This window comes from Aulonocara stuartgranti (genome assembly GCF_965226115.1).
Source record: "Aulonocara stuartgranti genome assembly, chromosome: 3".
NCBI lineage: Eukaryota > Metazoa > Chordata > Actinopteri > Cichliformes > Cichlidae > Aulonocara > Aulonocara stuartgranti.
Window position 1 is genome coordinate 33148705 of NC_138941.1, and position 19933 is coordinate 33168637.

The window sequence follows — 19933 nt, forward strand, 5'->3', positions numbered from 1 at the left end:
ACGTCCAGACAAACAAAGCCAACTTGAAGAAAACCTGAAGGATGGTTGCAAAAATTGATTTTCACAGACTCCAAAATGTTAAAATGTTCAACTTTAGACAGAAATAAACACATAAAAAAATATATAATTGGTTTCTATAGTGAATTTCCGTCTTCATGACAACTGTAAAGGAGGTATATTTGCTTAAAGTTACTGCTTTGTGTGACAGGTCAAAGGAGGATGTAGCCGCTTCGGCTTATTTTAGTCCATTTGTAGCGATTTGGAGCATTTCTAATGAAATTACCAGATACATTTTATGGCTTGCTGTGTCAACATCTGTAGAACAGGTTTCCTCAGTTAAATTCTAGCATTTATGCATGTTATTTAGCAGTGATTTTTAATACACCCATACATTTTATGGACTAGCTAGCGTTAAGTCATTACTTAGCAGTCCACTCCTTTGACCCAGCAAGGCCTCAAGTTGGGCAAATGGGTGATTTCACAATGGCTGCATCCCGCTTTGAAAACAGTCATTCGTGCTACACACCGAACCACAGCCTGTAGAGGATTTGCGTGTGGTCCGAGGTGAACAAAGCTAAAATCTTCACCCAGAAAAGACAGAGAAACACTGCTTCGCAGCGTGGCGTTAAGCTCGCCTTTAAAATCAAACCAAGCAGCAAATCCCTGCTTTTGAGAGAGTTTCTAATGATGGGCACTGGTTAAGGCTTGATCCCACGAGGGCAAAGACTGATCATATATCAACACAAGCTTTGGAAAAGCTTTGTTTCTATGTGTGCGTTCTCAAAGATGCGTCAGTGCAGTTTCATCAAATAAAGCGACTTGTTAGTCGTGAGTTATTTTCTACATATATTTCAGTTTCATTTCTTGTAGAAGAAAAATAAGAATGTAAGAATGAATGAAAAGAGTTTACTATGCAAGCTTTAAACTGCCCTTAATTGAACTCAGACCTGATCTTTAATGTTTGTCCTTGTAGTCTGGTGTATCTCATTCTGCACGTGGTCCCTAAAATAACCTTCACCAAGCTAAAGATAACCGTTTTGGACATGAAAAGACACAGCTATGTGGACTGATAATAAGAGGTGCAAGTCGCCAAGTGCCAATGCCACTGTTGCATGTGAAAGCTTGTATTCTGACTGCGTGTCTTTGTATCTATTTTTACACCACACCCTATTCATTAAGGATGATGACTGATAGGCTACTTTGTTGGCAGCCTGCGTCCACAGTGTTATGCAATGACCTTGGGTTCTAATCTATGGAGACTGGCCTCTAAATAAAGAGCAGGTTGCCACTGAGTTGATATGAGTATTCCATACGACCAAAGCAGCAGCTTTTAGGCAATGGCCACACGCAGATCAATTACATGGACACGTTACAGTTTCTCGCATGTAGCGGTGGCGTGCATGATTGATGTAAGTTAAACTGCTTTGACTTTCAAAACTGCTGTAGTAGCTCACTGCTATGTGAATACAAACAGTAAAACAACTGCATCAGTAACACTAAACCCATAAAAATGGCCTTGAATGTACTTTGAGATGACCAAACTCAAAAGAGACTGTTCAAATGCAGTAGTAAATACGACCCTTGGCTGTCGGATGAAACGTTTTCACGTTGCACGGCAGGGGTGCTAAACACGTGAGATTCTTGTCAGAGGTCTGAACCGTTGTCAGGCTTCCTGACAAAGACATTATCTGTGCCCTGAAACACCACACTGAAGTAAGACGGGGAAGTCAAGCCAAGCATTGACACATTTCTTTGATTTATTACAACGGACTGACTATATGTGGATAAAAATGAGAAACTGTTGAAATTTTACTCACTCGGCTGTTAATGGATGGTTCATTAAATGTGAATTACTTGTACTTCTCTACACTAAAAGAATCAAAAGAATTTTATTATTATTATTATCATGTTACTTTACTGTCTACTTTATGTCAGTTTGGTGCACATGAACTACAATGAATTAATCCTAATATTGGGAAATACGCAGTGGTGTCACTGTGTGATGATTGTTTGACCCTATTGTCCTTTAAAGAGTAATTGTTTGTTTTCTTTTAACTGTCCAGGATAAGGTGATGAGTTGAGATGACTTTATTTATGCCACAATTGACTAATTCTCTTGTTACGACAGTTAAAATGTTAATGGAATAATATTAGCATTACCTGGCAGACACTTCTCTGCCACATAGATACCGTATAATATAAGAGTATGATACACTGTATTGCCAAAAGCATTCACTCACCCACCCATATCATTGAAGGCAGGTGTTCCAATCACTTCCAAGGCCACAGTCTAGCTATGCAGACTGTGGGAGTGGAGCTGAATCAGTCTGTCAGAGATTTCAGTGCAATTTTATTACATTCAGTTGAATTTATATAGCAACAAATCACAACAACAGTCACCTCAAGGCACTTTATGTTGTAAGATAAAGACCATACAATAATAGAGAGATAACCCCAAATGTCAGCCAACCCCCTATGAGCATGGTGAAAGTGGGAAGGAAAAACTCTGTTTTAACAGGAAGAAACCTCAGGGAGGGACAGCTATCTGCTGTAACCAGTAAATGGTGAAGAGAGAGTGATAAGAGAGAGGTTTAATTAACATAACAACCAATGATGTTAATCCAAAACACTAGATTTTTGCCTTAAAACTCAGGCATTGTAACCATAGAATATCTGACCTTGCTATTGGCTTGCAGTCAGACGTTTTCTGTCAGTTCATTTGTACCCCAGGTGCTTCTGGAATTCACATGCTATCCATACATGGATTACTTAAATACAAGCTTCAAAGATGGGATGTAATCCAATTTTGATGATCCTATGGCTTACAAGCAGGGTTAAAACAGGGTTCCTTTCTAAACTTGTAAAAGATACACATTATTACATAGACTTATGGTGAGTAACTATGCAACCCAAAACCAGCAGATAGTTACTCCTCCCTGATCCCAGTTCTTCCAAAGGTTTCTTCCTGTTAAAAGGAACTTTTTCCTTCCCATGCTTACCAATTGCTTGCTCAAAGGTTCTATGATTGTTGGGGCTATCTCCCTATCATTATGGCATCTTTACTTTACAATATAAAGTGCCTTGAGGCAACTGTGGTTGTAATTTTTCCGCTATATAAAATATATAAAGAAAAAACTGAACTGAATTTAATTTTGATTATTTCATCAAAATAATAGAGCTTATTACCTTTGATTAGCTACTTTGGGAGATTTATTCTAACAAATGATCTAAACTTGGGCAACAACAAAAAAAAATCTACAACAGGTTGTAGATGTTTCTTTCAGTTTGACATGGAGGATGGCCATGTTTCCAGCTTTTGCACTATGGGTAAACAAGTTCAAATCTGTAATATTACAGCCCCTTTTTTAAATTTCAGGGAGGTAAAGCACTGATGAATTTACAGCACTTATTGTGGAACAACAAGTCCACCCTCTCAGGTGCTTAGACACTGATTTGGCTTCCAAACAACAGGCGGTGCAAATTCTAACAAGAGAACCAATCAAAAACAATTCTTGTCCAAACTTAGAAAAATATTCCCTGTAAGTTAGCCTACCTGGATGACTAGTAAGACTGATGATTATCCTAGTTACATATGTAGAAAGAGATCACCGGGGCTACAGATACATTTGACTTAGTACTGAAGTATATATTGTCTGTTTTGACAAATATTACAGTGGTGGCAAGGAAGATGAGCACTGAAAAGTAATTTGTTACTTATCTCGTTAGTGAAAAGCTTGCATGAAATGTATATGTGACTCTGTGGGCTCAGTCACACTGCTGTTCTTTAATGTTAGCTCTCTTCTTTTTTGTCCTGTGGTACTTTCTTCACTTTCTTTTTTTGTGATTTTATGTCCAGTAATCAGGTACAAACCTTGCATGACTGCACACAATAGACTCAGAGAAAGGGGAGTTTTAACCAATGGGACCCTTGGTGTTAATGTCTGTTTTCAACTCGGGAGGTAAGACTCAGGAATGAAGGCCTTCACTCATATCACATCACGACTCTCCCGCTTCTCCATTTCCACTCATATTTCCCTGACGGTCCATAAAGAGACAGCCATTTGAGAGGGTGCATTGATTTCTAGGCATATCTGGTGATAAAATGCGCTTCTCTGCCCGCAGCTCCTTTAACTACCCAATTTGAGGGCCCCTGATTTGGCAGGGCCATGCAGGAACTGTAAATAGAGCTGTGAATCAGAAGGGAGTAGGCAGGAAGTGAGGACAGCGTCTTTATTAAAGACACGTAAAAACAGTAGGGGCACAGATCAAGCTGAAGAGGGGTCCCCTTATGGATTTCAAGGCTTGCTGCTATTGGAGGAAGGAGAAAATGTCCACAAATACAAAAGAGGAGGCGGCAGACTGTCTTACCTACTAATCATCCACATACACTGTAAGCTAGCTTATATCTTTCCAAGCAGAAATGCTCCTCTGCAAAATACTTTGAGTATTTGAGTTTGCCATTTCTGTGAAGTGTCTGCCCTTCACCTCGTATTTGCTTCAAATTTCTGCCAAGTTGAAGTCGGCCACATTTGAAAAAGAAAAAGGGGGATGGGGAAAAAAAACCCTGTTAAAACCTTATTGAGCTGAAGATGAGGGGGGAAAAAATATTGTAACTTCAGAAACCCTCCCCAGCCTGCGTCCCTTTCTGGCCATTAATGAAGCATTGTCCCAGCAGCACCACTTTATCATGATCTATGAATCTCTGATTTTGATGCAACAGAAAACCAATCACTTGCAGCAAGTCTCCAGGCAAAGCATTCGTCATCATGTCTTTGACACCACCTACGGATTGGGTCATTCTTTTAAATTAAAAGCCCTCATTTGTAAATATACACTTGCAGACAAAAAAAAAGACAACACTCACTTCTTATTTTGATGTATGAAAGAATAAAGCGACAGTGCTCAGGTGAATTAATGCCTACCCACAATGCTGGGACATTCACAAACCGCACCTATGCAAGGAAAAGGGTGGGGAGGAGGAGTGGGGGATGCAGATGATTGAGCACTTTTGTTTGAATCTGGCATTTTGAAATTCTTACTCTTCATTAGGATTATTTATCTAAGCCACTGCGTCCTATTCACCATGTCAGAGTGTACATTAATGGCCGAGGGCTGAGAGATGCCAATAGGATGCCAATATATGCTCTGTCTTTCATTCCTCTGTATCTTATTTTTCATTAAGTCTCTCTCCTCGACATTATTCGGGTATATATGTTGGTTCTCAGCTGGAGAGGCTCAAGTCAAGAAACTTAATCTGTGTTGCTCAATAGAGAGCTCCTGTCGTCTGATGAGGTCTGGCGGTTATTGAGCACCTGGGGTGTATTCAATAAACCTAAAGTTTGTTCCTGCTTTAGTTCAATAAAGGAGCACTCTGTATCAATTTGCCCATGAGATATGTCTCGCATAACTGATATTGAATTGCCAGATGCTCAAGCAAACAGCTGTATTCTCATCACACGATGTAATAGCGGTCCATTAAGAGTCCACTTAGGTTGCGTTCTCAGATAGGAAACAATGGGCTATAACTTTCGGCAGAGAGGTCATCGTGAAATGGCGACTTTTAAAAATAAGTATGAAAGGTTACCTCTGCAAATTCAGTGGCATTTCTTTGCATTTCGTTGGCACCGGCGGTCAAAACTGCACCTGAAACTCTAACTGAGCTGTCATTTATCTTTCGATATCTGGCCCAATTCATCTTGACACCCAGTTCTGTAGCTTATCCGTACTCCCAGACCCAATGAGGGACTAATCTGGTTATTTCTTCCCAATCGATGTCTCTGTGCTGCCTTGGCACACCTATCATTAGGGCTGTCTCATTGAGTGAGAGGAAAAGCATCAAACCCCAGGAGCCTCACACACGGGGCTTTAATGCCAATGAGCTCGGCAAATGTTTTTAGACGGCCACAAGTTCGGCCGCTCCTCTGAGCTTATTGTCTTAGGGGTGAGCCAACAGTCACTGCGCAGTCAAAATAAGAAAACTTCACACTTACAGGTGGAAGAGGCACGAAAGGCCATCTCAGCCCACTGATAATTATTTCATACCGGAAAGGCGTTTTGCTCAATCAAACGGGGTGCTCCAGGATAGCTGCGAGAGAGCGTAAGAGTGATATTTGTAGCGCTCATTATTGGGACAGGATGGCAGGACTGTCTTAAAAAAAACTTTTAAAAAAACGGAAGTAAGGAGGGAAAGCTGAGGCGGTTGTGCCGCTGTACAGTATGAGGGAGTTGGGGAGTTAGCGGTGGAATGCTAATCAGCCTCTGGGGTGCTGAGCCGCAGCAAATCAACTCCTCAGAGCGGATCATGGCCCGGGCTGACATTAAACCCCCCTCCCCTCAGCCCCCCTCAAACACACATTCTCATCTTACTACTCACAAGAGGAGATGAGGTGGTGAAGGAGAGAGGGAAGGAATGAGGGTACAGTGAGTGGAGGACAAGGTGTGATTACGACTATGACGAAGGATAAGAGAAGCAGACAGAGAGACAAAAAATGCAACAATACAAAAAAGAAAAGGCAGGCTGAAAAAAAAATTGAGGAAGACAAAGTTTCGAAAAGAAAAAAAAAAGTTTGGGGGGGGGCATCTTTTCAGTGTTGCAGCCTAATTGACTGTTCGCTAGGCCCTGCACCCATTTGTCACTGTTGCTACAGCTGCCAAGTTTTCCACTTGCACAGAGCAGAGTTTACAGTATACAGTTTGACAGATTTACCTAAATCTAAATAGTCTCAGGGCTTTTCATAACAAGGGACCCTTGATTTCATACATTGATGAACAAAAGCAGCCATCGCAGTTCTAGCTGGCTGCAGCTGATTTATGTTCGGTTGAAATGTCAGCTGACTGGCCAATTTTATCTGGGATTAGGTAGCTTTATTCTTCTTTGTGTCTAAAGTTTGGCATTTTAAATTGAGAACTTTGTAAATATGCACTTCATGAAACAAAACACTATCTCAGATAATGGATTTGGTTGGGGTTGTTGGAGGACACACTTCCCTAAGTCCAACAGGAAAAGGAGAGAACTACCATATACTCTGATACAGACCACAGTTGTGAAGAAGCTTAGGTTCCTAGATTTTAAGGTAGCCAGCATGACTTGTACAAATACAATCATGTAAAAGTGAATGTAAACCGATGATATAGTAGCTTGTAGAACCATCTTTGGCAGCAATAACTTGAAGTAAGTGTTTTTAGTTTTACGTTATCAGCCACCTCAACATTGTGGAGGAATTTTGGACCAGTCTTCTTTACAATATTGCTTTAGTTCAGTGAGATTTGCAGGCTTTCATCTATTCACAGCTCTCTTAAGCTCTTGCAACAGTATTTCAGACAGGTTGGCAGCAGCATGCTCAAGCACTTGACATTCCAGCAACCACAAAAATTGTCAAAAGGCTCTGAAGTGTAGCTTCAGGCAGATTATATAGGCCTTGGAGACTATCCATTGGCTGCCAGAATCAGACTTCAGCCAATGACATGAAACACAGGAACATCTTCAGCCAGTATAAGGGAGGGGTGGGACAGAGTTTGGGTGTTGTGGCAAACATCTCCAGCTTAGTCTCATCAGTCAAAGGACATTATTTAAGAATTTCAAGACTTTGCAAACCTAAACCATGCTGTCATGTGCTAGAGAGAAGACCCCTGCCAATTCTTCTAAACAAGCCATAATTGTTTGGTCTTTTTCAAATTAAACTTGAATATTTAACATGCTATCTGATGTCTACAGAGTCTGAGACTCTTAGAAGTTTTGAAATTTACCTGAGAAAGACTGTGATTATGATCCAGAGCAGGAAAGTGCCAAAACTTCTGCTTTTATAGAGGTGCTCACACTTGCTGATGATTAGTTAACCAATTGCATTGTATTAGAAGCAGCTAGCTGCTGTTAACCCTTTTATTTTCTATTTGGTCTTTAAGTCTGACGTCATTAGCCGTGTCTGGGCCCAAACTCCGCTGCAGGTCCATAAGTCAAGCGATCACTACAGCATCACTAAGAGTTAAAAACAGTCTAAATCCTTTCATCTATAATAAAATGATCAGCGTTCTGCTCTACCAGGTATATTTAACGGAGTTAGAAAGGGCAGCATGGTGGCACGGTGGTTAGCACTGTTGCCGCACAGCAAGAAGGTCCTGAGTTCAATTCCACCATCAGGCCAGGGTCTTTCTGTGTGGAGTTTGCATGCTCTCCCCGTGTTTGCGTGGGTTCCCTCCGGGTACTCCGGCTTCCTCCCACCGTCCAAAGACATGAAACTTGTGGGGATAGGTTAATTGGATAATCCAGATTGCCACTAGGTGTGAATGTGTGAGTGAAAGTGAGTGCAAATGGTTGTCTGTCTCTGTGTGTAGGCCCTGCGACAGACTGGCGACCTGTCCAGGGTGTACCCCGCCTCTCGCCCTATGACAGCTGGGATAGGCTCCAACGCCCCCCGTGACCCTGAAAAGGATAAGCGGAAGCGGATGGATGGAACGGAGTTAGAAGTTAGCATGGAGTTAGCTCGGTAGCTTCCATCTAAATACAATATAGCATGTCCTGACTGGCGGATTTTTGAAACAAATTAAGACGTACAGCTCTGCTATCACTTCCGACATAAATGAAGACAGCAAACTAAACAACAGTGACGTTTGTAGGGTTACTGAAGTTTGGCTATCTGGTATATAACAATGCACTACATGATCCCTAGCGACAAAGATATGTTAGCATAACAGAAACAGTGAAGCTGGAGGATGAACGCTAACTTTTTTCCACTCGATAAAAGTTAACTTGAGGGTTCTCGGTGGTTAGGGACAAATGCAATTGCGTGCCAGGATGCTATAAACGAACCGAACTTCAGTCAGGAGAACAACTGAGATAATCCATCCACAATACAAGGTTAGCCATTAATATACTGCTGCATGGCCTGGGCTGTAGTTACACCGTAAGGTTTTAAAAACTGAGCTTTAAAATGATTAGCGGTAATAAAAACCGAGAGAGGCCGACAGTGATCACTGACTGTTTTTAGGGGCTTTTTGAGATTAAATAGAACAAGATACAAAGCATTAAAACATGTTAAAAACACAAAAGCCTTATTAAACGCAGGGTAGTTTGGGCCCGGAAGCAGGATTCGTCACGTCATCACTTAAAGACCAAATTGTAGCGGTATGGGTGACTCTTTACAGTTGTGTGAAAATGTATTTTTTACTCTATGAATTGATGTTACTACAGCACCAATGACATCTGTTCTAACACGGGACAAAATCCAGTTTGACAGTCCTGTTGTGCCTACAGATGCTAAGCTATGACTGGACAATATCTGTGCTGGGACAAAATCTAGCCAATGGTCAATTAGCTAATGGCTGTCTCAATAATTTTGTGTACCTACTCTAAAATTGCATTTGTTCCCCAAAAAGGTTTGTGGGGCATCCACTTAAGACTTTTTTTAAAAAATTTATTTTGTATTCAGACAAAAAGCAGTCAAAGAAACAGATGTGGGGACAATGGAACAAAACTACTGGGTCGTGAATTGTAGCCAAGGTTGATGGGTACAACAATCGGGGCTCCAGAAACATAATTGTGAACTATCTGATTGTATGTGTGTGTCTTTGTTTGCAACATTAATCCTTGGTAATACTGGAACAAACCTTTTTTTATGTGGGCGATCGTGGCTCAAGAGTTGGGCGTTTGCATTGTAACTGGAAGATTGCCGGTTCGAGCCTTGGCCTTGGCCGGCTTGGACAGTCTCGGTCGTTGTGTCGTTGGGCAAGACACTTCACCCGATGCCTACTGGTGGTGATCAGAGGGCCTGGTGGTGCCAGTGTCCGGCAGCCTCGCCTCTGTCTGCGCCCCAGGGTGGCTGTGGCTACATCACCAGTGTGTGAATGTGTGTGTGAATGGGTGGATGACTGGATGTGTAAAGGGCTTTGGGGTCCTTAGGGACGAGTAAAGCGCAAATACAGGCCATTTTACCATTTTATTTTCAGAGAGAACTTTTTGAAATGTCCACCAGCACCGGTCCTTGTCTCATAGCTGATGTTTAAATGAAGCCTGTCAAAATAACTAATCATTGTAACAAAGGTAATTTGGAGAAAGTGGCAGCTTGATGAATTAGAGTGATTCCGGCACATAATGTTTTTGTCCGCCGCAACAATGTCCGCCAATAAAGGCATCTGGAAAAGTAGGAAAACCTGTGCGTTTTGAAACACATGCATAAATCTACGCACAGCTGCCAACAATCAAAGACAATGACACACAAACAAATTACTTTGCTCTGCTCTGTTCTTTGTGGAGGAGCATGCTTGCATCAGCATGCTGAGCCCACAGCATCCCTTCTCACCTGGGAGCTGTGTTGGACCACCGAGGTGTGGTAAGATACTACACGCTCCAGGGCGCCCGTGACCTTTGAATTATGGCCATCAGAAACTGCGAATGTGTGCGTGGGAGAGCGAGAGAGAGGGAGAAAGAGACGACGGGGACAGGAGACGACAGAGGGAACAGAAGGCGTATGTGCTTTTGCCATTCCACTGACAGTGTAATACTGCAAATGACTTTGCCCTCTAACTAGCATGAGAATCAGTTTTTGTTTATAGCTGCATCAACAGAACAATTGCCCTTACCTGTACGGAGGCTCAGTGCCCTTTTCCGAACCATAATCATATTCGCACACACTGTACTGGTGCCACTTACATCCGAGCCTCTGGGGAATACACAACTGTGGTCGCTGAGTATCTCTTTGTAGAATTCAAGTACTTTACAAGTGGAGTTACTTTGGTACAATGACATAAGGACATTATTATACTGAGCATTTCAGAAAGTCTATCTAAAATGTTCCACGCTGTATGTTTTTATGGGTTTATGTCTGCTTTATTTTTTGTTCCTAATAATAATAATAATTATTATTATAATGTCCTTATCAAGTTAATTGCTGTGATTGTGGAACAAGGCAAGACTGCAAACATTGATCAGACTGACTAGGTTATCCAAGTTTAACTTCTATTTGCACTGATTGTAAAACTTTTATTTATTCACCTTTGACCAACCATAACATTCTGTCAAAGCTGATAAAATCGCACCACAGTGACCATTTAGTTCTTGTTCTTGGACACGAAACCTGGAGTTTTTCTCAGTATTATAAATGGGTTAGGCAATACAGGGTGTATCAGAAAGGATCATATGATTTCAAAAAGCCATATTTTTTAATGTAATGGACATGGAGGCTGCAGTAAATTTAAAAATGCATGGCGGAATATAAAGTTTTACATACAGAGCTTATAATGTTTTTAAGTGTCACCCACCGGAGCAGGGCATATGCCTATGAGATAGTATAACATGTCCTGTACTTTTGCCAGCATGTCTTGAGTCACTGCTATTAGGCTACACACCAACGATCACGTAGCACTCATGAATCTGCTCTTTGTAACAGTATGCGTTTTTCTTACTGGTGGACGGTTGCCCAGTTAAAGCACTTTGAAATCGAATGATTCTCTTTGATACATCCTGTATTGTGGTATTGATGATTACTGTTTTATTTAGATATCAAAACACAATTATATATGTTAATGAACTAAAAAAAAATCACCATGATGGATAGGTCTTCTTTTCAGTAACGCACATTCACAAAACATTCACAAAGATTGCAGTCGACATAAACAACAGTGCAGAAGGAGGTTTTAAGATCTTATTTTGTGGTGAAGATAGAAAGCCTTTTACACTGTTTGTACAGATAGATAGCTAGATAGGTAGGTAGGTAGATAGATACTTTGTTGATGCTACAAGGGAAATAATTTCACTAGTTATTACTATTAAGAGTAAAGACAGTGAACTGCCCAACAAAGTTTCTGAAGACTTTTAGAAAGACTTTGCTTAGGCTGAGTCACTCACACGGGTGCAGATAGGCTGTTGTTATGCTGTTGACTTTAGCTCTTGAGACTGACCGAAGAGATTTATTATCTGCATGACTCTCCACTTTAACACACAGGTGTGTCTAGTTGTGGCTGCTTTATTTGAATCACAGTAGTGCGATGCTCTATTTTAGCAGTAATTCAATATTTTGTGTGAAAACTGAATGTAGTATGCATCCGTGATGCTTGTTTATACTGGCTTAACATGTCTTTTCTTAATTGTTTCTTTTTTTTTTTGAGACTTATTAAGTATTTCTAGGCGAACTTTATACACTATGATGGTGTTATTACTTTCCGATAATGGCATTTACTCTGATTTGATATGCCAGTTACAACCACCACCACCCTGCACCCCACCCTGCTCCAGAAAACACTATAAAACTAAGGTTGGGGAGTGTAGTATAGCAAAATCTGATAGTTATAGTATCATACTCTTACGTATTTATATGTTTATTCTCTGTAAAACAAGAAGATTGTAGTGTGGCCAGTTTTACTGGAACTCTTAAAGTGGTTTGGATAGTCTATCTATATTAAAAAAAAAGCATGAGAAATGAATCTGGTGAGCAGAGGTATCATAGCCAACAGAAATATTGACCAAAACCTTGACAAGTCATCATAAATCGAAATAACCAATTTTTTGTCTTGGCAGAAAAACATATTCATCTGTCTTCACAAAAAAAAAAAAAAAAAAAAATTATATATATATATATATATATATATATAGTTCCTATCTGTTTGAGTAACCTGAATATATTTATCCAAATGTGTACCCAAATGTCTTCAGTATGTTGTCAGCATATGAACAAGGTAAACAAATTTCTTCTGCACGGCATAATCAGTATGCTTTTGACTACTCTGGAAATATGAATCTGTTTTATTCCTTTGGTCTTAAGAAGCGATGTGGTAAGGCTCCTTTAAAATAGTTAATGTTTTGTTACTCCCACGCACACAAGAGCAGCGACAGTCTCCCATAAGATGGAGAGCAATCTGATATCTCTAAGCCTGCTTCATTTAAAATATAGTAAAGCCTTCTGCTTTGCTTCTGAGAGATGCTCCCTGTCTTGTGTGTGTATGTTTGTGTGAGCGCCTAAGACTCAGGGATGATGCATAGACTCTGACACTTTGACAGATGAACAGATTTAGAGTGCTCGAAGGACCCAGCCTGTTCAATATAGGCAGGAGCAAGAGTGTGAGTTTGTTAGCGTGTGGGTCTGCTTGTTTATATGTGGTTGCTAAGATTTGCTAAATGTACAGTTCATGCCACCTTTATTTCTGCTCGTTGATACATAAAGTCATGTAATGGGTAGGGACGCATGGCTGTGTCAGTCTAGTCCAGTGATGTGATTAAGCAAAGGAGATGTACTGCAATCTAATGGAGTTTATGTAACGAGTAACCTACCGCCATTACAACACAGTGACCAAACCCATACATAGTCATATACTAGTATCCTTATTTAGATTTAAAACTACGCCCCAGTTATAACTTGAGCTAGCAAGTGCATGCTAATGTCCTCAACGTATGCTAGCTAGCTAAGTTTCTGACTGGGAGATGGTATAAAATAATGCTCTAATTTATGTTACACGACTGTAACACGACATGACACGACACGGTTTAACACGACTGTAAGGAAATCAAAATATAATTTCCCACTATTTTTAAAAGTATACTGCTTTTTCTTTGCTAGCAGCTTTGTACACACTTACATATTTTTTAACCAGTCACCTGGAACGCTTAACTAAGTGTTGAAGGAGTCCTCATGTGCCGAGCCTGTTGGATACTTTTCTTTCCTCTAGGTCATTTGATACAGCACTCCATCACTCTTCTTCTTCGTCAGATAGCCCTTACAAACCCTGACATGATGTCACGCTATGCTTAAACCAAATGGGCATGTTGCTACAAACCATTGTGACAGCCATGTTGGTTAAGCATAGATGTGTTAGTACAGAATGGGAACCATGCATGCTTATGCAATTTTATATTTCTAATTATTATGGGTATAGTAGCTTGCACTAAATATCCTGTTTGATGTGCATTTCTTGTGTTACTTTTCCCAAGAAATTCCCCTGTTTGTAGTTTCTTTGCAGCAGTTTGAACAAAAAGTCTATTCAACTGTCACGTCCCAACAAATATGAGATGTATCTGAAATGTGAACCTTTGATGTAGGCTCCAATCTGGGGGTGCCATTAATTGATTTTGAGGCAGGTAACTAATGTGGGTATGTCTTCATCTTCCTTTGCTTGGATGGTAACTATGAGAGAAAGTTTTTGTTGCAGAGAATGAACCAAGTTTTTGAAATTTTCTGAACTGAATGATCTTTATAGCTTAACATAATTTGGACTTTCTTTTCTATAAGCTGACCATGCATTGCCATAATACAAAAGTACTAGTACAGCAGTTCAATAGGGCTGTTTGCTGTATACCAACACAACCTCAGCACAAAACAGATGATGTTCTCAAACATTTTAACAAGACAGTCTTACTTAGACTTAGATCCTCCCGCGCCCATCGGCGCATCGGGCGACAAGAGAACGCCATCGAACCCGGTCCATCGCAGCGGTTGTTGCTTCATCCCATGACAGTTCGACTGAGAGTAAATCTTCAAGGAAAGTCCTCCTCCATGTTATTTTGGGTCTTCCTCGCCGTCTCTTTCCATTCTTCGGGTTCCACGAAATCGCGACATGGGCAGGTCTTGGGTCGAAGGATGTGACCGGCAAATCTGAACCGACGCTTGGTGACTTGGACATGGAGCGGCTCTACTCCCGCACGGCGATAACAAGACAGTAAATTCCACCAATTACCTTTCATAAAGTTCACCTTTTATATGAACACCATTTCGGTTTCAGGACTTTCTCATGAGGGTAATCTATTGCCAATATTCCCAAAAGGTTGATTGTGTTCATCTGGATGTAACATTTTCAGTGGGAGAAACATTTCGTTACTCATCCAAGTGACTTCTTCAGTCTCAGCTGACTCCAGGTTTCCCCAACCTTATGAACAGTACATTGCACAATGACTGAAAATAGCACCACTGAATGAACAATGGGCTGGGAGGTCAGTTCCTTGATCATTAATATGGAAATTCTCATGACTATTGATCAACAAGCCCATTGTTCATTCAGTGGCTGAGTTGAGACTGAAGAAGTCACTTGGATGAGTGACGAAACGTTTCTCCCACTGAAAACGCTACGTCCAGATGAACAGAATCAACTTTTTGGGATTTACTTACCTGGATAATTGAGCATTTATCAAGATATTGCCAATATTGTAATTTTAGAAATAGCATATTATGCATTATGCATTGTTTAACCCTCTCAGGCTCAAATTAAACTTTTTGTTGCTAATGCACAACCAAGTCCTGCAGTGGTACTTCTGAGTAAAAAAAACTTGTAAAATATGTATGTGGGGTAATCAGGTTGCTAGTTTTTAACTGTTGCAAATCTGCAACGCCTGCCTTGAGAGGGTTAATGAAACAAGTCAAGAAATCTTTATCCAGCAGTCTGGCTCCTCTTCATTCTTTCAACAACTGCTTCAGACTTGATGGATGTATCGCTGGGGACTGCAGTACTTGGATGAGTGGTTTTATTTTTTGGCTAAAAGTATTTTTTTGTTGTACTTTCAATGGCTCTCGCTAGAATGAATCAGCCACATCTACTCTGTTGTTGTTGGCTGTTTTGCTGTCACTGGGCCTTCGCTGTGTGAAGGAGTGCGCACAACAGGGCTGTTTTCAGACCCCAGAAAAATGCTGCAAAAAGATTGTTTAAATAGAAACATGGGTGCATTGAGCAACCTGCTATGTTTGCCAACCACAGCACCTATAGAAGGTTATCTGCTGGGAGCTCACTGTATTTATACTGAATACGCCCCAAGTTTTCAGTGCTTGCAAAGTCAGATCATTTAGTGTATCCTCAGCTCATCTGGCTACAGTTGAGGCATCTTTTTTTATTATCACAGCAACACACATACCATAATTGTCATAATCAAAAGGTACAATCTGTATGTTGTTTTAATTTAAACTCTTGCCTTTTCGTAACTACAAAGCCCGCAAGATCAGAGCTCTCTCCTGATACTCCAATTGTGCTCCATCTCGTATTGTATTACAGATTTACCAGCTCACATAAATGTTGAAATATGTTGTTAGACTCTGCCTCACACGGAGCACAGTAAGCTGGCCTTCTTTCTTTGACTTTAGCTGTAGGAGAATCCATACAATTTACCACTGAAAAACGAGGAGTACTCACTTTACACAGGAAACTTTATTAATTATGTATATCTCCAGAAAGGCTATAGAGCTCTTGTGTAGCCTTATTAACCTACATGCTTTTCTTTTACAAGGAGAGCAGAGCCTTTTTACATATTCCTTCAATGAAATCACTGTGAACAAAGCACTTTTGGAGTGAATTTTACCCATGCAGTATTTTATATTTCATATTGTACAAGCAAACAGAAAATCTTGAAGTTATTTAATTAGATGATGAACTTCCTTCCTATATATACTTGTGTATTTTACCTGCTCAAAGTATGTCTTTTTACAGGCCCAAGTAGTTAAGATCTTGGTTTTCTCTCTAAATTTTGCCCCTTCTTCTTGAAAGATACAGTTTAGAACATCACTGGAGGAAACCTAAGCAGAAATGATCTGTGAGTGTGACTGTCCAGCAATGCGGAAAGAGGTTATATTAGGGTTAGAATAGCTGTCAGCCTTGAATTTCCCCACATTGTTAAATTCTAATTTTGTTTGAATGTTTCTTTATCAAATGTCAGAAGTTTAACAGGATCACTGAATCACATTTCAGCCTACAAGTCAAGACTTGCTTGTTTAGTGTCCACGCAAAGACTGCAAAACTGGCACCAAAGGTACAAGACTCCAGCACAAACTCACATATACTAAAAGAATATTGTAGGGGAAAAAAGTTATTCTATTAATGAGTCATAAACCCGTCTTTACGTCCCCAGTTATCATGCTCTAGTCCCCATACCCTCATCCGGACACAATGTTCTCCTGTCGAAAACTGCCGAACACAGACAAAACGCTCGCTTTGTCCGCCTAAGCAAATAATTACTCCGATTAATTAGCCATGCTGTGGATGTGATAGCTGGAGGCAAACATTCCATTAAAAAGAGCTAAAACACAGCAGAAAATAGCTCTACCATTACCACTGGAGGGTGCTCTACAGTGACCTTCTCTGACAAAGCCTGGGAAAGCAGATGATGTATAGGATGAGCTCCATCCGGACACGGGACACTTTGACCTGTTGCCTGTTCCGCCTTTGAATAGATCTCATTCGGGTTTAAAACATGGGTTTAAAACATAGACTATGCGTACTTGATTTTGCTGGATAAATGAGAAGTAAAAGCTGCTTTGGTTAATTATTCTTAGGTGGTCAGTTTTCTTTGGTGTGTGGAGGAGAAGACTTTCTAAGAGACAGAAGTTCCTCTGTCATGCGGGAGCTTCATTTTCATCGCTGCATAGTTTGTTTTCACTCACTTTTACATTAAGTTTCAGTCACGCTTTTATTGGTTTTCTGCACCAACTTTACCTGGTTAGGTTTAGGAGAAGATCATAGTTTAGCTTTAATGATGTAAGGGCTGGATGAATCCTGTACATTAATAAATGATCCAGTGTGTTAAAATGTAGCCAAAAATTTCTGTCCAAATGTTGATTGGTGATGAGTTGGTAGTGAGACCAATCTTGTTGAGCAACACACAACAAAGTTACCCACTACCTGTTAGATGTAGTGGACCATCTTTTAAAGATAACTAGGCAGGTTGTTGCATTGCTCCCAAGATGCTAAATGATGAATTAATTTAATAATGCAATTAATGCAGTACACTTGGTATTAAACATGAATGTCTACTTTTTTGGCCCCATTACTCACTGACTGACTAATGTCTCTTTGTAATGTTTATTATTTGTGTCCAAAGATGAGGGAAGGTTTCACTGATGCAGTGTACCAAATTTTTAACAATGACAAGCAACTACCAGTGTGACCTGTTCATCTTCCAGTAGAGCGAGAGGAATGAAATGCAGAAGTATGATGAGGGGGGTTTGTTTCGTTTTTTTGCGTAACACCCATAATTTGCAAGAGAAGTTTCATTCAACACTCTGCAGTCTATCCTATAGTGTGTATACTACTATACTCCAGTCATTTGTCTTATTTAGCTTGCATCTATGTGCACTAAACCTTTTTTTTACTTTTATGTTAACATATACTCACAAGTACAATGTCTTCTACTTTCTTTTCCTGTTTTCCACTCAGATATTTTTTAATGTATTTTAAATTTGAGCTTCTTTTCGGACATGTTCCACTTTGTGATGATTGAATGGACACTGGATTATAAAGGCACTGGATTTTAATCAATATATGCAATGAACTGACCTGAGGACCTTACAAAGTAAGGATTCAGTTATAGAGGAATTGAAGCAGGCTCTTTGGGACTAAAAACTTTTACACCCCCTAGTGGATCTCATAGGAATATCACTCTGTTTCACCCACATGGATTGTACATTATGTTTGTTCCTATTTGCCTATACTTATTGAATCATAATGGAGAGCTCTTTAGTCATCCACATTAAAGACTTTACTTTCTCCGTGGTTCTGTGTGTGTGCGTGTCCGCTGCAATTCCTGCACACAGATTCCTCACAAATGATACTTCCGCTCTTTGCTTGGGCAGGGCGAGAAAATGATCTCATTGGGCAAGACTGCAGTAATTTGATGTCTATTTTCAAATGAGTTTTCTCTTGTTTCATTTTGCACTATTTCTACGTGCTTTTGTCACTGCTTCATCTTGTTCAATAAAATGAAATAGACATTTCCACGTGCAACACGTAACGCTCGGCTCCCCCAATTTCCCTTTTTGCACAATCGCTGATTATCAAGGAACGACAAGAATTTCATCTGTATGTTGCGGAAGCGCTGATATTCTTTACTTCCAATGAGCACTATTCACCAGATATGATGGACTTTATTCGTAATGGGATGTTTGTTTCAATTATTCTGATGGTGGACACACATGGCTAGATCCATCCTGGTGGTAGTGGGGTGTCCAGTAAAAGCACTTTGCCACCTTAGCGTCACACCACAGGTGGTAGGGTAATGTAACCAAATATATTCACTATATTGCAAGATGCGTGGCAACACTCGCCATGCTTGTGGCAAAGTTAATTTAGAGCTCTAACAGGTATGACAGAGCAAGGGAGGGTGTGCAGGAACAACTCCTCTCATAAGGGGATCACGGGCCAACGTCTACATATGTATATGTCATATCGGCCTCTTCGATTTGGATTGGTATCTTTAATTAGAACACAGTTGCATTGCATGACAGACAAAATCAACCTTATGACTGATTCCTCATGGTCAGACAGAGCCAGTGAGGAAAACCAAGGCTAGAATTTGTCTCACCATCTTGAAGGAACCCTGTGAAAACTTGATACCGCCAACCCAACACCCATCCCTTCACCCTTTCCTTCCCCCCCCTCCTCACGATCCAATAGATGGAACGCTTCTTACGCCCGCAGGAAGCAGCAGAGGCCGTCTCGATAGCATCCGCCATCTATTTTATTTTTTCTTATTCTTATTTTTCAATTTGGTGTCTGGGGAAAGGTCAGGATTAGTTATCGACGTGGCTCTGTCTAAGCCAGAGACAGGGAACCACTGCCGCTGCCATGGGTCCCCTAAAGCCATTTTCCTCAGTCCCAGCAGTAGCCTAATCTGTGTGTAGGTGTGCGAGTGCACGTGCCCGGGACTGTGGGCATCAGTGAGTTTATGGACCTTTCTGTGTGTGCTCTTAATATGTAGAAGCGTATTTAAGTGAACGCTCACTTACGTTCATATTCTACCCTACATTATGTTTCATAGACAAGTCTTCACATCGTGTACAATGTATATGTATCCCCTCACGAGGGTATATTTGCATGTATTTGCACAAAAATTGAATGAAGCCGCCCAGTGCCTCACTCTGCAACTTAGCATTCCAAATACATTTCAATTCAAGTGCTTCCAAATGCTGTTGTGTACTATTTCAATCAGTCTGTCAACTCACCCGCTGGCTTTGGCCGGTAGTTCTTTAAGTGGCAG